We start from the raw sequence: 18,288 nt of genomic DNA, 5'->3' as shown, positions 1-18,288 counted from the left end.
GGAGCTCCAAAGAGAAAAAAATCTCACCAAAAAAAAAATAACTCTCCTCCCCTTGCATGAACCAAGCCTGGGAAATATCTAAAAATATCTCCTGATAAATATCCTGAGATAAAAAACAAAAAATAATAATATAAAAAAATAATATAAGTGGCAATTTTCAAATCAATAAAAGCTATGTTTACATTAAACATCAATCGTGATGGATCTTTACTTATAGCTCTCCAAATTACAATATCAGCCGAGAAATTACTAAAGTTAAAATCCCTTCTTGATATCCCAATAAAGTCGGCACTCTAGACCCAAACTAATTACCCAACTAAAATAGTTGATTGATCTTTACTCATAGCTCTCCAAATTACCAAATCAGCCGAGAAATTACCAAAGTTAAAATCCCTTCTTGATATCCCAATAAAGTCGGCACTCTAGACCCAAACTAATTACCCAACTAAAATAGTTGTGTACAACATTCCTCCAGGCCACCGTGCAAAAAGTGGTGTAGCAAAGTAGCAATGCTGCTTGGTAGTTTTCAAATTTGTTATCAGATTTTATCTGAAAATATGTTTTACATATAAAAATAATTTTCGCTCAAAGAAAAATTGTCAAAACACAAGTTGTGCTACGCCGTGCGAAAATTGGGGTAGCATAGTAGCAATGGTACTTGGCAGTTTTCATAGCCTAGCAAAATTAGTTGGAAGATTTTGTCTGAAAATATCAGTACTTCCTCTATCCCCGAATTTTTGGGGATTTCGCCCGAAATCTGTCTTCTCGGATTTGTTTTCACCTCTAGTAACTATCACTTAACTTGAAATAATTTTTTCACTACTTTCAAAAGTTGTAACAAAGTCTGTAAAATTTCATCAAAAATTATCTTGTGACTCGTGGTAAAGAATTTCATTTTACACGTTTACGTTCAGTGTAATTCTGAACATCGATGCAAAGAAGGTTATTTTAGACAGCTGGACTTTGAGTTTAAATTTTGTTTATCGAGCTATAAATTAGATGAACATACCACTCGAGACCTACTTTAATGTTCTTTCAAAACACAACCATCATTTTATTCAGAAATTAAATGGACCCTTTAAGATGATAAAAATTCCCATACCGCGAATCGAGCCTAGGCCAACTGGGTAAGAACCAGCTATCCTAGTCACTAGACTAAACATTATATTAAGAAATTCAGGCTGCAGAGGTAGCTAGCAACCTAGTAAGAGACAATCACGCCCCATAGTAAAAACTACAATAGCCCATAACTTCTAAAAATATTATATTAAAGAACGAACTGTAGCCCATAGTAACTGAAGTATGAAAAGAACCCGGGTTGCAGCGGTAGCTAGCTACCTAGTAAGAGACGATCACGTCTAATGTTAAAAAATATAAAAACCCTAACTCTTAAAAAAAAAAGTCAGATCAAAACAAAAAGTACACCTCTAGAACCACCTTGTCCGAAACCTATATATAGGAAACTTTGTCCTTTGGCTTGAACAGCAAGGGAAATATATTGGCTTGAAAATCAAGAAAGGCGGCAGCTACTAAAGCATTCTGCCTAAACGGAATCTTTTTTCTTTTTTCATTTTTTTTCCACAGACAGCTCGGCACTGGAAATTAATGGGGTTAAAAACCTTTTGTAATTAACAGAAATTGTTGCTAGTAAAAGACGATTACATTAAGGCAAGAAATATAGCCCCTAGTAACTGAAGTAATAAAAGGAATCCTTATATTTTCCATCCCGGGGATCGAACTCGAGCCAACTGGGAGAGTCGGCTATCCCAACCACTAGACCTTGTAGGATATGTTAGAACATCTGATTTATGAAGTTTATGATAGAGAACAAATTATAGACTTCGTTAGTCGCCGGATTCTTTGAAGATCGTCTCTTACTATTCCAAAGGAAAAAAGCCGTAGGCTTTCTCCTGTATGTAATCAGGTTTCTTTATCAGTTATATACATCTGGATATCAGCGGTATCTATCCGGGTTGCAGCGGTAGCAAGCAACCTAGTTACATGAAGGACCGATAAAGTTCATCATAAAGGGTGTTTGGCAATACAGTTTTTTTATACAATTATCTATTATTGTGTAAAATCCAGTAATTTTTGGGTGGTTTTAGCAAAAAATTTATTTGTTAACTGAAACTAGAATAATTCCTGAAAATTTTAAATAAAATAATTTAATTTAACTTCTTATGTAAGGACGGTGCATATCTCACGTAATGACAGCACGTATCTTACGTAATGATGACGCACACAACAATGTCACATAATACTATTTTTGGGATTTTATTTTTCGTCGAAACATTCAAAGCGTTTTTTTCTTTAGTTCTTTGTCCTCGCTAGGACTCGAAAGATCAATTCCCTTCCAAAGGAGCAGAGGCTCAAGCATCAGGACCAACCAGCTATTTGTGAAATTCTGTATTGAAAACTACATTCTAAAAATAACCTATTACACGCAAGGAGATTTCCAATTTTTCGCACACGCTAGAATGTCATGTTTCGGGCACCTGCGACAATTGGCATGAAGACGGACAACATCTATTTTCAGACATTATTGTTCTTAATGTATTTTTAGCGATAAAAGATAGAAGGGGTGCTTAAATTGTGTAAACACCTAGGTATTAGAGACACATCCTAAACAACATATCTAAAGGATTAAGCTTATTGTAAATAAAATTTCCATTAATAAAAAGCAAATTTACAACAATATTAAACCAATGAAAAACCAATTAAAAAACACAAAAAACAAAAAAAACATGCATGAATAGAAGAAAGGTATGGCTCCTAGTAGGTAATTCCAGGGGGAGCGGGCTTGAAGTTATTTCTTTCTTAGAAAAATGGTCCACCACTTTGCAAAACTTAGTCTTAACTAGTCGAAAGAGAGTTTAGCTTTTTTTTGGCTAAATGGAGTAGGACTTGGACTCGGCATATTGAGAGTGCCAGGAATTAGAGTTGAAATCGGTTATCCGGGTTGCAGCGGTAGCTAGCAACCTAGTAAGAGACGATCACGCCCCATAGTAAAAACTAAAGTAACCCATAACTCCTGAAAATAGATTCAGATCAAAACAATATTAGAACCGCCTTGACCAAAACCTCTGTTTAGCAAACTGGTCGTCCCTTGGCCTGTATAACAAGGAAAATATATTGGCTCGAAAATCAAGAAAATTTGGCTGTAACCACGATATTCTCAACATACGCCATCTTTTTTCTTTCCGGTTTTTGTTCTCCGCAGCTAGCTGGGCATCGGAAAATCATAGAGAGCTGTATAATGGCTCATTTTAAAGGAAATTGCTACATCTATTTTCTTTAGTAATTAAAAATGAAATATTTTTTGAAATATAATGAATTTTGACAAAAAAACCTGCATTTTCTTGTACAAGCTTGATGAATGACATTATAATCGTATATAGGATATAAGCATACAAGACGTTTTAAGTGAATGCAACGTGTACACACGTTTATCTCTTAATAAGACGGCTTTATTTTATTTTTGTTTTCAGCTTTGAATCGCTAAAGTTATTATGTGAACTGCAAAAATATTTCTGGTGTCTGAGTATTAATTTAAATTTTTAAATAAAACTAGGAAAATACCTGAAAATTTTAAAATTAGTTTTATTTTTTGTTAGTTTTTATAATTCTACCTAAAGGATCGATATAGTGCAACATAAATAGTGTTAGTCAAGTAGTTATTAATAGCAGTTTTGTTTAGACTTTAACTTGACAAATGCGTAAAAAATGTCTTTGCAGGAATTGAACCTGCGACCTTCAGAGGAGAATATCAGCTCAGTATCCACTACGCCATGCAGGCTTTCAGCGAGACAAATATAATCACAGTACCGAGAGCTCGGCAGCTTTGGGCCCCAACACTCGGCACGTGACAGGCTTCTATATATGAATTATATTAAAGAACGAACAATAACCCACAGTAATTGAAGTATTTAAATAAATAATTATATACACGTCGAAAGAAAAACGTGTGTTATCTTTCGAAAAGATAATATGAGAAAAATATCTTTTGAAAATTTATTTCCATGGTAAGTCATTTTAGCAGTATCATTGTTGCAACTGCAACTGCAATCATTTTACATAAAGGATTGGTATAGTTAATAATTATTGTAGATTAAGTAGTTTTCATCAGTATCGTGGCTGCAGAGATAGCCAATACCCTACTTAAGGATAGACCTTTACACTTATTGGATTTAGTTTGCTGCCTGATTCTCTGAAGTTCGTTTCTTACTATTCCAAAAAAAGGCCGCAGGCTTTTTCCTGTTTAGTATTTTTCAGGGTTGCAACAGTATCCGGGTTATAGCGGTAGCTAGCAACTTAGTAAGAGACAATCACGTCCCATAGTAAAAACTATAATAACCCATAACTCCTACAAATACAGTTAGATCAAAATTTTTACAAAGAACTGCTTTTTATGTACTAGATAATGAAGGCGGTCACAGTTTTATTAGTTTATGACATAAATGGAAAAACACTATATTATGACTGCTAATAATTCTTATATACTACTGAGTAAGATTAAACTCTCAATCAAGTGCATATTTATTGTGGTATCAATAAAGGAAGTAGTTCTTGGTTTTTGAATTCTTCGTGTACTCTTTAAACTTAGATAATTCTTTATACGAAAACTCTCCATTTTGTTTTATACTTTTTTTTTAGAGAATGTGAAAGATAGAATTTCACGTGTACTATATGCAAAATAATCGTAGCTTAAATATGACACTAGCTCACAAACAGACAAGAAGAGAGAGAAAGGGAACGAGTGGGGCGGAGGGGGGTAACTTTAAACGAAAATCCGAACGATTAGAGAGAATTTGGCACTAGCTCACATATAGATAAGAAAAAGAGACAAAGCGAAGGGGGAGGGAAGCAGGGGTAGACTCTACTCAAAAATTTTGACAATTAGAAACAAGCAGTAAAACATAATTTAGGCTCACTTGTGGATCAAAGGAGAATCCTGAACTAATACGAGCAATGATATGTTCAAAAAGTAATTGGAAGCCAATTAATACTAAAACTTATTCTAAAACTAATACTAAAATACTAATACTAATACTAAAACATTTAAGAAATAGGGTAGTAGACATTTTTAGCTGTTGCCTCAAGTTTGACTTCAAAGCTGAACCAAGCCCTAGGGCTAATGAAAAAAGGAGCAAAAAATTGCTTTTGGAACCAATAAGGTTAGTATAAGAATTATCACCTGTAAACCCTCCAGAAGCAGCCCTCTATACTCCCCTGAGCCAAGGAACCAAGCTTAAATGATAACTTTTTTGGCAACAGCCTTAACCAAAGTACCGTAAACAACGTTAGCGACTCTATAGGCCAGGCCTAATTCCTTGTAAAAATTTTCAACGTTTTCAACCATTTTGTCCATCAACTTCCACGATTCATCTTTACTTGTTGAGATGAGGTAAAGTAGGTCCCGCTTTTCAAATTATGTAACAGTTTGCCAAGATACTGTTCCAAGAGCGTCGTTTCCATCATATGGTGTTCCAATGTATACCATTGGTATAGCTTTTGGGGTTAATTGTTTCCTTTGAACACTAGGAGCTAGAGGCAAAAATGAAACTTCAGGCGGCTTCTCGTCTTCCTCTGACCTTACTTTATCATCTTTCTGGTCGCATAGGGACATACTGTCAGCTCTTTCAGTCAGGACGTTATTATTCGTTTGATTAATCTTATTGGACAATTCTGAGTTATTCTTATAGTTATGAATTAAAAAAAAATAGTTGCCTTGTTTATAGCCGTCTTGAAGCTTGAGACATGATCCTTTAAAAATAGCATCCAGCGAAGTCAGCTTCTCTCTCTTGGTCAATGCCATCTATTATTGCTAATTTATTAATATAGGAATGTTTTTTTCTTTGCCATCTATTATTGCTAATTTATTAATATAGGAATGTTTTTTTTTTGACGGACATCACCAAATGTGTTCTTTATAATATTCTCAGTGTCTGAAATAGGAACAGATTCGTGCAATCTATTCCAGAGTCCCCGAAATGCTAGATTTCTGTCTTCATCCAACCTTTTGAAATCCTTTCGAAAGTCAGTTAGTGGTTTTTTATTAGTTTACAAATAAGAGTCAATTATGACTCATTCAATGGTGCAAAGTCCTCAACAGTTAGCGTCTCCAATTTGGATAGACGATTCTCAGGTAAGACAGGGTTTCCAGCATGTTTCTGTGCTTTATTTAGTTTTAGCTTTTAATTAGTATAAAAATCATCACCTGCAAACCCTCCAGAAGTAGATCTCTAAGCTCCCCTGAGCCAGGGAACCAAGCTTCAATGATAACTTTTTTGGCAGCAGCCTTATCCAAAGCACCGGAAACGACGTTAGTGACTCTATATATATAAAAATGCTTTAAACATTTCACTGACACAGTCAGTCATCATTATCAGTTGAGTTACTAACGTAGCAAAGTTAAAATAAACTATATTTATACTAAACAAAATTATCACTTCAGTGTCAAAGCAAGTTACCGGTCCATTGACTTAAAAAGTTCAATAACTGTTCATGAATTCTGTAATATTGCGTTGAATAAAGGTGTTACAATTTTCTTCAAAAATGGTAGGTCAAAATAAGTTACCAGTCCATTGACTTAAAAACTTCACTAACTGTCCTTGGATTCTGTAATGCTGCGTTTAATAAAAGTGGTACAATTTTTTTTCTTTTAATTAAATTTTAATTCTGCCTAATTTATAGTTGCTGAATTTATCTTCTTACTTTTCATATGAAAACAGCAAATGAAATGTTTCTGATTCTAAAGTTAGTCTGTAATCCCCATAAACACGAAGATGTATTTTTTTCCAAGATCACACTGCCTTTTCAATGACGAAAGAAACAAGATTTCTAAATAGGTTATATTAAAAGAACCAACTATAGCCAATAGTAATGAAAATATATAACTATAGGAATTTTACCGTCCTATGGCTTGAAAAACGAGGAAAATCTATTGGCATGATAAACAAGACAAGTTGCTTGAACTATGATATTCGGCATATATGGCGTCTTTTTACCCGGGTTGCAGCGGTAGTTAGCAACCTAGTGAAAAACGATCATGTCCAATGTTAAGAAATATAATAACCCATAACTCCTAGAAACAGTCAGATTAAAACAAAAAGTACACCATTAGAACCGCCTTGTCTGAAACCCCTATGTAGGAAACGTTGTGTCCCTTGGCTTGAATAGCAAGGGAAATATATTGGCTTGAAAAGCAAGAAAAGTGGCAGCTACTACAGCATTCGGCCTAAACAGCATCTTTTTTTCTTTTTTTATTCTTTTCCACCGATCGCTTGGCACTGGAACATCGCAGAATTGTTCAATGGCTCATTTTAAAAGATATTAATGGGGTTAAAAACATTTTTTAATTAAAACAAATTAGAATTTTTACGGACAAAAATTTTGTTACGAAAAAATGCATATTTCATGTTAAAGATTGATCAATGACGTAATAATCGTAGGCTGTAGCCAGGTCGTTTCTTACTATTCCACAAGAAAAGGCCCTAGGCTTTTTCCTGTTTGTAATTTCAGATCAAACAAAGAAAATTTATATTAGAGAATAACCCGCTGAAGTTCATCACATTTTTTGTCTTTCTGTCTGTTTTGTCTGAATCTACAAAATGGCTTATTGTGAGCTCTAGATGCATATTTTATTTATAAGTTGGTTTAACAGAGAAACTTATGAAAGGCAACTGCGTACCCGGTAGTTATGGTATTGATAGATTTCAGGATGAGAGTTTATGAAGAACGTACCACAAATAGTTCGATATGAAATAAATAAGTTTAGAAGTTGATAATTTAGAAGAAGGAAGGAATGATGTTAGAAAAATTACATTAAAAGACGATCATTGAAATTTGTATCCTGGAACAATTACATCCGGGTTGCAGCAGTTGCTAGCAACCTAGTAAGAGACGATCACGTCCAATGTTTAGAAAAATAACAGCCCGTAACTCCTAAAAATAGAGTCAGATCATAATATTTGAAATAATATTTTCATAAATAAGATCATAAATAAGATCATAATATCGAAAATGAAAATAATATTTTTAACATTTGAAAAAGCAAGCAGACATATTAAATGTAGTTCTTAAAATTAAAATGTAGTAATTCTTTTAGGGCTTTAACAAAAAATCTGATTTGTCAACTGAAATTAGATTAATTTCTAAAAATTTTAAATAAAATAATTTATTTAGCTGCAAACAGCAAAAACATTTATGGTGTCAGAGCAATAATTTGAATTTTGCAATTCAAACAAGAAAAATATCAAAAATTTTAAAATTAGTTTTTTTATAATAAAGAACAAACTCTTGCCTTACCTACTGAAATTATTTAATACATTACATGAAAGATCGATACAGTTCAGTATAAATGGTAACTAAGTAAGTGTCTGTGGATATATTTGAAACCTAGTAAGGAACAAATTGTTTTGAAGAATCATTACAGTATTTAGGTTATGATAAAGCCGAAAGGTATGAGAAAAAACTGCTAAACTTTGTAAACTGAAAAAATATTTAGGATGCCTTAGTAACAATTTCACTCTATGAAATGAAACTAGGTACATTCGAAATTTTTTTTATATAAGTTTTATTGTATCTTAATATTTAAACAACTTTATGATCTGGGTCGCAGCGGTAGCTAGCAAACTAGTATGAGACGATCACGTCCCATATTAAGAAATACAAGAACCCATAACTCCTAAAAAAAAAGTAAGATCAAAACAAAAAGTACACCATTAGAACCGCCTTGTCCGAAACCCCTGTATAGTAGACTTTCTGTTATTTGTTGAACAGCAAGGGAAATATATTGGCTTGAAAATCAAGAAAAATGGCGGTTACTACAACATTCTGCCTAAACGGCATATTTTTTTCTTTCTTCTTTTCTTACACAGATAGCTTGGCACAGGAAGATCGTAGAGAGTTGTTCAATAGCTCATTTTAAAGAAATCTCTAGATCTAGTGCCATTTGTACTTATTTTTTTTAATTAATTATTTTTTACGAAAAACTTAATTTTTTATGTACAATATTGATCAATGACGTCATAGTCGTTGGATGTAGTTAGTACATTCTGAACATAATTTTTAATTTTGTCCTTATGCGTTCTTTGCAGCTTGTGTAAACTGCAAAAATATCCATGGTATCCAAGCAATAGTTTGAATATTTCAATTCAAGCTAGAAAAATACCTTAAAATGTTAAAATTAATTTTTTTTTTGGTTAGGTTCTAACTACCCGATGTGGGAATTAATATGTATTTTCAGACCAAAAAATTCAATTTTTTAATACATTTTATGTTTTAGTTTAGAATCGCTAAAGTTATTATGTAAACTGCAAAAATATTTATGATATCGGACCAATAATTTTAATCTTTTCATTCAAACTAACAAAATACTTGAAAATTTAAAAATTAGTTTTATTTTTTGTTTGGCTATGGGTACTCGATACGAGTCTTAAGAAGTGTTAATTAGATAATAATATTATTTCTTGTTTTGTAATAAGATGCCTTCTAAGCGAGTAATACGTAATTAAAAAAAACAGTACTATACAAAAAACAGAGATAGCATCTTGGAAAAAAAAACAAAGGTATTCAACCGACCAGGCGTATAGAGAAAGAGCCAAACAAAACAGCAAGGAGTGTTATCTTAATGATGAAGATTATAGACATGCAAAAATTGACAGTGACAAACAGCGTTATTATAATGATGAAGTTTATAGACATGCAAAAATTGAGACAGCCAAACAAAAGAGCAAGGAACGGTATGATAACGATAAAGATTACCGAAACAAACCGAAACAAACGTAAATTGAGAAACATTTTACGCATGTTCAACCAGGATCACAAAAACCATTCAAAATTACAGATTAAAATTCTCTTTGAAAGAGCGGATGCTGTTGAAAATTCGGCTAGAAATGCTCTGGCAAAACTTCATAGTAATATCCAAAAGAAATGTTGTCAGTTTAATGAAAAGCTTCCAAGCTTTGGATTGGCAACTGCGGAACAGTTTATAGATGCAATGGAAAATGTTCGACAACACAGTGAATATACGGAGGCGTACTTCTTAGAAAATTCGTATATTAATTTTGGAAGGAGCAATTGCAGTTTATGTAGCAGCAATAAAAATATATATACAAGCATATCTATCAACAGCAAAGGAAAAGCAATGTTTTCTAATTATGGCGAAAACGAACCTGTTAGGGTTATTAGTATATGTCTTTGTAAGACTAATGATTTAGAACAAATTCCTGGAACAACTCCTCAAGAAAAAAGTATTTCTAACTGTGTTTTAAACAGTTCTTTTAGTTCTACTGAATATTTGGCAAAAAATGTTCTGTGTTGTAGAACAAATTTACAGTAAAGAACGATCTCTCGCCTTTAGTAACTGATATACGGTGGTTCCAGGGGTAGCTACATCCGGGTTTCAGCGGTAGCTAGCAACCTAGTAAGAGACGATCACGTCCAATGTTAAGAAATATAAAAACCCCTAACTCCTAAAAAAAGAGTTAGGTCAAAACAAAAAGTACAGCATTAGAACCGCCTTGTCCGAAACCCCTGTATAGGAAACGTTCTGTCCCTTGGCTTGAACAGCAAGGGAAATATATTGGCTTGAAAACCAAGAAAAGTGGCAGCTACAACAACATTCTGCCTAAACGGGATATTTTTTTTCTTTTTCTTCTTTTCCTTATCCGGGTTGCAGCGGTAGCTAGCAACCTAGTAAGAGACGATCACGTCCAATGTTAAGAAATATAAAAACCCCTAGTTCCTAAAAAAGGAGTCAGATCAAAACAAAAAGTACACCATTAGAACCGCCTTGTCCAAAACCCCTGTATAGGAAACTTTCTGTCCCTTGGCTTGAACAGCAAGGGAAATATATTGGCTTGAAAATCAAGAAAAGTGGCGGCTACTAAAACACTCTGCCTAAGCGGCATATTTTTTTTTTCTTCTTTTCCACAGATAGCTTGGCACTGGAACAATGGCTCATTTTAAAGGAAATCTCTAGATCTAGAAACTTTTGCACTTAATTTTTTTTTTCAATTAATTATTTTTTACGAAAAACTTAATTTTTTATATACAATATTGATCAATGACGTCATAGTCGTTGGATGTAGTATAATAAAGAACGACCTCTTACCTATACTAAATTTTGTTTTGCTTTTGCTTTTTGTCTCCTGGAACCAAAATTTTTTTCATCTCAGTTCAAAGTTATTATTGTATCCTGGAACCAAACTTTTTTTGGTTTGTAACCCGTAAAGTACGTATCGCCATATTATAGTCTTATAATTCCAATTATTTTAGTTTTCAGTTCAGAATCGCTAAACTTATTATGTAAACTGCAAAAATATTTATGGTAGTCTAACCAATAATACTAATTTTTTAATTAAAACAAGATAAATACCTAAAAATTTTAAAATTAGTTTTGTTTTATGCTAGGTTTTAGCTACTCGACACGGGGTATTGTGTACTTAATAATTTTAAACCTTGAAAAAATATGGTCTCGCTTGAAAGGAAAAAAAGAAAGAATAACCAAACAAATAGAGCAATCCAAATTTCTACTAATAGAAAATTTTACTACACAAAAAATAAAGCTAACATCCTGAAATATAAGAAAAGTTTAGTTAAAAGAGATAAAAATGCCACCGAACGCAATAAAGCTCGAGCACGCGTAAGGATTGCTACTAATATGTCTTGTGATCCAGGTTTTAAGAAAATGAAATATGACAGAGCAGAACAGAGGCATGTTACGGATCAGGGGTATCGAGAAGGGAAAATTGAGACAGCTAAACAAAAGAGCAAGGAACGGTATGATAATAATAAAGATTATCGAAACGAACATAAGAAAAAAATTGCTACTAGAATAATGGGTAGATACAGGGGTGACAAAAGCTATAATGAAAATGAAATTATCTGCGAGGTCGTACCAAAGAACGCATAAGGACAAAGGGAGAAATTACATTCAGAAATACAAGAAGATGGCAAAAATGCAGGCTGATCTTCGTAAATTGAGAATTACATTAAAAGACGATCATTGGAATAACATACCACTGCACACATTGGACTTACTTACTCTTCTTTTGGACTTAGTACGTCTCTTACTATTCCAAAGATTATAATAAAGAACGACCTCTTGCCTATACTAAATTTTATACGCCACTTAATTATAGTATAGGTTAGTAATTCAACAGATAGCATGGCACTGGAACATCGTAGAGAGTTGTTTAATGGCTCATTTTAAAGCAAATTAATGGGGTTAAAAACTTTTTGTAGTTATAAAACAAATTATTTTTAAATAGAATCATTTTTCTTACGAAATTTTTATAATAAAGAACGACCTCTTGCCTATTCTAAATTTTATACGCCACTTAATTATAGTATAGGTTAGTAATTTCACAGATAGCTTGGCACTGGAACATCGTAGAGAGTTGTTTAATGGCTCATTTTAAAGAAAATTAATGGGGTTAAAAACTTTTTGTAGTTATAAAACAAATTATTTTTAAATAGAATCATTTTTCTTACGAAATTACATTAAAAGAAGATCATTACAATAACAAACCATTGCATACATTGGACTTAGTTAGTTATAATAAAGAACGAACCCTCGCTTATACTAACTCAAATCTTTAATATATTCCGGGTTGCAATGGTAGTCACATTTAAAGACAATCGTTGGAATAACAAACAATTGCATACATTGGACTTAGTTAGCTGCCTGATTTTTTAAGAGTCGTCTCTTACTACTCCAGAGAAGAAAAAGCCGTAGGCTTTTTCCTGTTTGTAATCAGGGTTTACATAATCTGATTTGTCAATCTGGGTTGCAGCGTTAGTTATAATAAAGACCGATCTGTAGTCCATAGTAACTGAAGTCTTATAAGATACAGTAAAGTCAAATCTGTCTTGCAGCGGTAGCTAGCAACCTAGTTTATAGTAATTATAATAAAGAACGACCTCTTGCCTATACCTTAGGGTTACTAGTATATGTCTTTGTAAGACTAATGACTTAGAACAAATTCCTGAAACACCTCCTCAAGAAAAAAGTATTTCTAACTGTGTTTTTCCGGGTTGTTACATTAAAAGACGATCATTGGAATGAATACTATTGCATACATTGGACTTATTTAGCTACTTGATTGTTTGAGGTTCGTCTTATCCGGGTTGCAGCGGTAGCTAGCAACCTAGTAAGAGACGATCACGTCCAATGTTAAGAAACATAAAACCCATAGCTCCTAACAGAGGAGTCAGATCAAAACAAAATAATAGTCAAGACTTCATCTATGGTGATAGCAATATTAGAGTTTCTGTGGCTGAAAATACAATAATAAAATTATTTGGTGAGAGCCTTGATAAGGTAGCTAACATCAGGGATGTATACCCCACAATGCATTGTGACAGTTGCGAGCAGATAAAGACAAAATACCCATTGAAGAGTCTAAGATCCCTTTCAAATAAGAAAGGTTTTGATGTAATGATGGCCACGATTTTAGAACACCTACAACAGGACATACCCAAAGATGACAGAGAACAGCTAATTCATTGTACAGCTTGGAAAGAGGATGTCATAGATTCATTCTCTGTCTCTGATTACTGTGCTGGGAAAATGTTGATAAGTCAGGAGAATGTCCGATCAGTATTAAATTATAATAAAGAACGACCTCTTGTCTATACTAAATTTTATAGGCCACTTAACTATAGTATAGGCTGGTAGAGTTATATTTAATTACATTATTATAGTAAAGTTTATAATAAAGATCTAACTCTTCCCTATACTAACTTGCATAGGCAACTTCATTATAGTTAAGATTAAAGTATTTATATTATACATCATTCTAATTATAAAAGGTTCGAATGTTCGAAGATTATAGAGTACAGTAAAGAACGAACTTCCAGCCCATAATCTGGGTTGCAGCGGTAGCTAGCTAACTATTAAGAGACGATCACGACCCATAGTAAAAACTAAAGTAGCCCATAACTCCTGAAAACAGATTCAGATCAAAACAAGAATTATACTATTGGGACCACAATAGGACAACAATATAGAGATACGTACTTTACAAATTAAGCCAAAAATGTTTGTTTCCAGGATGCAATAATAACTTTTAACTAAGATGATATAAAATTAATGGCGTAAAAAAATGGCGTAGCGAGTTAATTGAAGCAAAAGGAAAACCAAACTAATTTTATAATTTTGTGTTTTTTTCTGGTTTGAATTAAAAAAAGGGAAATTAGTGATCAGACGCCATAAATATTTTTGTACTTTGCAGTTAAATAAAATTATTTTATTTAAAATTTTTAGGAATGATTCTAGTTTCAGTTGACAAATGAGATTTTTTTTCAAGGAATCGAGCAGCTAACTAAGTCTGATATATGCAATGGTATGTTCTTCGAATGATCATCTTTTAATTAGATTGTGTATAAATATTATATATTACGTATTAAATGAATATAAAATATTTACACGTTTATCTTTCGATAAGATAATTTTATTTTATTTTAGTTCTCAGTTCAGGATCGCTAAAGTTATTATGCAAATTGCAAAAATATTTATGGTGTCTGAGCAATAATTCTAACTATTTAATTAAAACTAGAAACACCCTGAAAATTCAAAAATTAGTTGTTTTTTTTACTACGTTCTAACTCCAGGACACATTTTTTATGAGAATGATTTTAAGTACTGACAAGATATCGTCTGGTTTATAATGCGAAAAATGAATCAAAAGAAATTACATTAAAAGACGATCATTAGAATAACAAACAATTGCATACATTGGATTTAGCAAGCTACTTGAATGTTTGAGACTTGTCTCATACTATTTCAAAGAAGAAAAAGCCGTAGGCTTTTTCCTGTGTGTAGTCAGTTTATTATTATAGGCAGCGCGCTAGCACTGCCTGAGTAAACAACGATGTGGGCACAATGTGTTTTTTTTCTTCTTCAGTCGTCCGGGTTGCAGCGGTAGCTAGCAACCTAGTAAGAGACGATCACGTCCAATGTTAAGAAATATAAAAACCCATAGCTTCCATAAAATTATAGCAAAGAACGAACTATGTTAAGAAATATAAAACCCCTAACTCCTAAAAAAAGAGTCAAATCGAAACAAAAAGTACACCATTAGAACCGCCTTGTCGGAAACCCCTATAAAGGAAAATTACCGCCCTTTGGCTTGAATAACAAAGAAAACATATTGGCTTGAAAATCAAGAAAATTGTCTTTAACAACGTTATTCTCCACAAACGGGATATTTTTTTCTTTCTTCTTCTTCTTCTTCTTCTTCTTCTTTTCCACAGATAGCTTGGCATTGGGAAATCGTAGAGAGCTGTTCAATGGCTTATTTTAAAGGAAATTAATTGGTTTAAAAACCTTTTGTAACTAAAACAAATCCGGGTTGGAGCAGTAGCTAGCAACCTAGAAAGAGACGATCACGTCCAATGTTAAGAAATATAAAAAACCCTAACTCCTAAAAAAAGAGTCAGATCAAAACAAAAAGTACACCATTAGAACCGCTTTGTCCGAAATTACAGTAAAGAAGCAACCTAGTAAGAGACGATCGCGTCCAATGTTAAGAAATATAAAAACCCATAGCTCCTAAAAATAGAGGTTGCAGCGGTAGCTAGCAATTATAATAAAGATCGAACTCTTCCCTATACTAACTTGCATACGCAACTCCACTATAGTTAAGATTACAGTATTTATATTATGCATCATTATAAATTATAAAAGGTTCAAATGTTCGAAGATTATAGAGTTAAAAATTTTCCCACCCCGGGAATCGAACCCGAGCCTGTTAAGTGAAAGTTAACTATCCTAGCCACTAGACCATATTGAACCATAAAGAAGTGTGATTTAAGAGCCATATGCGTATTATTATTTCACCATACCAATTATAATAAGGCCAAAACAAAATCGTCGACGTGCAACCTTACTTTTGACACATTAGTTAAATCTTCATCAGGCTTAAAAAATGTTTTGCTAGTTTTACATGAAAGAACGAACCTTATCCGGGTTGCAGCGGTAGCTAGCAACCTAGTAAGAGACGATCACGTCCAATGTTAAGAAATATAAAACCCCCTAACTCCTAAAAAAAAGAGTCAGATCAAAACAAAAAGTACACCATTAGAACCGCCTTGTCCGAAACCTTTATAAAGGAAACTTACTGCCCTTTGGCTTGAATAAAAAAGAAAATATATTGGCTTGAAAATCAAGAAAATTGACTTTAACCACGTTATTCTCCTCAAACGGGATATTTTTTTCTTTCCGCTTTTTCTTTCTCCTCAGCTAGCTGGGCACTGGGAAATCATAGAGAACTGTATAATGGCTCATTTTAAAGGAAATTGCTACATCTAGTGCCTTTTGTAATAAAAAAAAAAATACTTTTTAAAATAGAATCAATTTTGTCAAAAAATTCCATTTTTGATGTATTTCATACTGCAGTCTTTTCAAAGATATTTGAATTTTGAAGCAATCAAACAGTTCATGGTAATGAACTCTATAGTAATAATATCTACTTGTCTCAATAGCAACCGAAACTCCTGGAACCAAAATTTTCTTTTTTTGGCTTAATCGCTAAAGTTATTATGTAAACTGTAAAAATATTCATGATGCCTAATAAGTAATAGTAATTTCTTAATTTAAACTACAAAAATGCATGAAAATTTTTAAATTAGTTTTGCTTTTTGTCTCCTGGAACCAAAATTTTTTTCATCTCAGTTCAAAGTTATTATTGTATCCTGGAACCAAACTTTTTTTGGTTTGTAACCCGTAAAGTACGTATCTCCATATTATAGTCTTATAATTCCAATTATTTTAGTTTTCAGTTCAGAATCGCTAAACTTATTATGTAAACTGCAAAAATATTTATGGTAGTCTAACCAATAATACTAATTTTTTAATTAAAACAAGATAAATACCTAAAAATTTTAAAATTAGTTTTGTTTTATGCTAGGTTTTAGCTACTCGACACGGGGTATTGTGTACTTAATAATTTTAAACCTTGAAAAAATATGGTCTCGCTTGAAAGGAAAAAAAGAAAGAATAACCAAACAAATAGAGCAATCCAAATTTCTACTAATAGAAAATTTTACTACACAAAAAATAAAGCTAACTATAAGAAATATAAGAAAAGTTTAGTTAAAAGAGATAAAAATGCCACCGAACGCAATAAAGCTCGAGCACGCGTAAGGATTGCTACTAAGATGTCTTGTGATCCAGGTTTTAAGAAAATGAAATATGACAGAGCAGAACAGAGGTATCTTACGGATCAGGGGTATCGAGAAGGGAAAATTGAGACAGCTAAACAAAAGAGCAAGGAACGGTATGATAATAATAAAGATTATCGAAACGAACATAAGAAAAAAGTTGCTACTAGAATAATGGGTAGATACAGGGGTGACAAAAGCTATAATGAAAATGAAATTATCTGCGAGGTCGTACCAAAGAACGCATAAGGACAAAGGGAGAAATTACATTCAGAAATACAAGAAGATGGCAAAAATGCAGGCTGATCTTCGTAAATTGAGAATTACATTAAAAGACGATCATTGGAATAACATACCACTGCATACATTGGACTTACTTACTCTTCTTTTGGACTTAGTACGTCTCTTACTATTTCAAAGAAGAAAAAGCCGTAGGCTTTTTCCTGTTTGTAATGATATAGCTTAAAACGAAACCCAAGTTGTAACTAACGTCATCCTTGTTGTTATACCACTTAATCTATATAGTTCCGGGTTGCAGCGGTAGCTAGCAACCTAGTAAGAGACGATCACGTCCAATGTTTTTACATGAAAGAACGAACCTTAGCCCATAGTAGCAGAAATAAGAATATCTAGGTTGCAGCGGTAGCTAGCAACCTATTACATAATCCGGGTTTAAGTGGTAGCTAGCAACCTAGTAAGAAACGCCAAATTAAAAGATGACTTAGTTAGCTGCCTGATTCTTTGAGGTTCGTCTCTTACTATTCCAAAGAAGAAAAAGCCGTAGGCTTTTTCCTGTTTGTAATAATACATTAAAAGATAACCATATGTGACGTAATAAGTGAATGCAATATTTATACACGTTCATCTTTCGACAAGTATTGCATTAAACAACGAGCTATATCCGGGTTGCAGCGGTAGCTAGCAATCTAGTAAGAGACGATCACGTCCAATGTTAAGAAATATAAAAACCCATAGTTCCTAACAAAGGAGTCAGATCAAAACAAAAAGTACACCATTAGAACCGCCTTGTCCGAAACCCCTGAATAGTAAACTTTCTGTCCCTTGGCTTGAACAGCAAGGGAAATATATTGGCTTGAAAATCAAGAAAAGTGGCAGCTA

At 33.0% G+C, this 18,288-nt stretch overlaps 1 protein-coding gene across 1 annotated transcript in view; it reads right to left on the bottom strand.

The window, feature by feature from the left end:
* The window catches only part of LOC148945687 (uncharacterized), a 152,662-nt gene that overhangs the window by 10,132 nt on the left and 124,242 nt on the right, over positions 1-18,288 (bottom strand). The window lies entirely within an intron of this gene.

The sequence above is a fragment of the Artemia sp. Qi Xiang Cuo genome, chromosome 12 (assembly GCF_049724085.1).
Source record: "Artemia sp. Qi Xiang Cuo chromosome 12, ASM4972408v1, whole genome shotgun sequence".
In the NCBI taxonomy this organism is placed as follows: Eukaryota; Metazoa; Arthropoda; class Branchiopoda; order Anostraca; family Artemiidae; genus Artemia; species Artemia sp. Qi Xiang Cuo.
Note: the sequence above shows the minus strand (reverse complement) of the source record. Positions and strands in the feature narration are given on the sequence as shown.